The sequence below is a fragment of the Furipterus horrens genome, unplaced genomic scaffold, assembly GCF_987537825.1.
Source record: "Furipterus horrens unplaced genomic scaffold, mFurHor1.1.pri manual_scaffold_6, whole genome shotgun sequence".
Lineage (NCBI taxonomy): Eukaryota > Metazoa > Chordata > Mammalia > Chiroptera > Furipteridae > Furipterus > Furipterus horrens.
In genome coordinates, this window is record NW_028327176.1 from 181019170 (window position 1) to 181021727 (window position 2558).

Consider the following 2558-nt stretch of genomic DNA (forward strand, 5'->3'; position numbering starts at 1 on the left):
GTGGTGTTGCCTCAGGAACTCAGAACAAAGCGATGGCTCAGCTGGGTCAGGCCTTGGCCCTCCTTTCAGCTACACTGTCAGCTGCTGGGCTGGGCTGCTGTGATCTGGGAGCTTCTGAGCTCTAGAGGACATTGGTTCAGAAGTGAGTCCAAGGAAACATGGTCGCCTTTGGACTCAGGAAGCGTGCCGCACCCCAGGGGGTGTTGTCAGTCCCCCACTTAAGTGCCTATCTGGGCACAGTCTCAGCATCGACAGCAGGCCCTTCCAACTTCCTCCCATGGAAAGCTCCGCTGTCTTTGCAACGGCAGGTTTTTCCTAAGAGAAAAAGAGAATAAACACAGCAGCTCCTTCCTCAGGTAGGACCAGGGTTGGGGGGGAGGTGGGTGGGGCCATGCTAAACCCTGGAGCGTCCCCAGATTGGAACATTATTGTGGGCGTTTGTTTTGTCTGCCTGGACACTGCCCCCACGTCTTTGAGGAAACTGCTCACCATCCTCATCAACCCTGGAACCCCCACCAATGCTGCGGCTCAGGTGGGAGCTGACGATCACAGCACGTACCCTCATCTGGCCCGAGGCCTGGGCATGAGGCCCCACTGGACCAATGGCAGTACCTCACAGTGATTGGTCCAGGAGTGGGCACATGGCAGCCCATCAGAATTCTCCCCAGGATTTTTCTACCACTGCTTCTTGAGTTCCTTAGCTAGAAGGACCTGTGCTTAGGCCTGCCAACCTTTGAAAGAGGAAGTAGTCCCACACGCAGCAGAAAACAGATGAGAGGGTCCCGACAGAGTTCAAGCCCCTAATTCCTACCAGCCTCCCCCCTGACCTCTGGCCATTTGGTCTGTAACCTAAGCGCCTTGCCCAACGCAAACAGTGCACTTGCTGCTTGGTTAGAGCTACCCCTATCGCCCTGGGAAGCGACCGATGTAGCATGTGGTTAACCCAAAGCCCCTCGACTTCTCCTTTTTAGCTTCTTGCATCAGACATGGGCAGGAAAAAACAGGGAGGCCCACTCAGTCCTCAGCAGATGTTGTGGGCCAGCACCTGCCCTCCGTAAAGTGTATGTGGCTCACTTTGGGCTCTGACTCCCTTCGCTCAGTGTCTTGTGACGAACGTACTCAGTATGGAGTGTGTTCTCGCTTGTCTGGTAGGTCACTGCACACAGGGTGGCTCCATGGGCTGTGACCTGGGCAGTCACACAGGACCCTGCCATAGAAGGACCTCACAGCTGGCTGAAGGCTCTGCTGTCACCATCTTGAAATTCTTGATCACTTTTGAACAAGGGGCTTTCTGTTTAATTTTGCACGGTGCCCACGTGTTCTGTAGGTTCTGGCTGCATGCATTCTCTCATGGGGGGTTTGTGACTCCAGTGAATTGCTCCATTTCCCAGAGTCCCTTCCCCATCCCCTACTCCTTAATGCCTCCTTCCCCTGGCCCCAAAACACCGCTTCTTCCCCACAGGGGACTTTTCTCCCAGAGGCAGGGAGCCCGGTGGCAGTTAGCTCCCTGCTCCCGTTCTGGGTTCCCTGTAAAGTCCTCAGAGCTGGGATTCATTTTATCTGGAACAATGCCCACATGAGTGGCTTCTCTTGTTTCTACCCCCAACCCCCACCATTCTGCAGTTCTGCCTGAAACCACCTTCTCGAGGCTCTGGGAGAGTGGCACTGGTGTAAATGTGGCATGGCACCAGGCTCTTCAGATCTGAGCAGCCAGGGACCCTGCAGCAGGATCGCACAAGAGGAGCAGCTTTTAGGAGACCGCTTCGTTGTTCTGTAATGAAGACTTTAAAAATCTAGCAAGCAGTGTCCTTGGGAACAGCCTGCGGAACAGCCAGCAAAGGCACGTCCTTGCCTCGGGGCCTCACTGCTTCTCCAGCCTCCTCCCCCTCCTCCCAAGGGTGGAATAACACTGAATAAAGCAGCCATAAAATAACCTCAGTCTTCACAGCCGCAACTTGGACACAAAAATCCAGCCCAGGGGGAAGAGCTGACCTGAGAGGAACTGGTACACAGTTTGGCAGCGAGAGTCCAGGTGTGGGTGAAAGTGATTTATTTTCCGAGCCTGGGAACAGCTATGCAACTGAGAACATTTCATTCACCCGTCCCACCCATGCTTTGTGTCACAGAGACATACTGAGACTTTGGAAAAAACTCCAAAGGGGATTACATTGAGATGTGCTGTTTCTTCACTTGTTTTTGTGCTTGTCTTAATCACAGCGAACCAAAAAAAGAAAACATAGCTTTACAGCTTACTAAAACTCAAACTTGTCCTCCAAGGAAGCAGTTTAAACGTTTCCACCTGTAAATCAGCAATGCAATGATTCCACATCAGGAGGCAAACGCAGCTCTAAAATAAAGCCTGTCTTGTCAAGAGGAAAAAAAAACTAAAAAGAAACACCCAAAATAATAAAATAAAATTAAAAAACCATTGCCATAAAAAAAAGAAAGAAAAAAAGAAACACCAAGCAGGCAATCCAATTTATCTACAGAGAGTGGGCCCTCTTCAGGACTGAGACCCCCAAATAATAAGGTACAATTGTGGCTGCCATGTCCTTTTG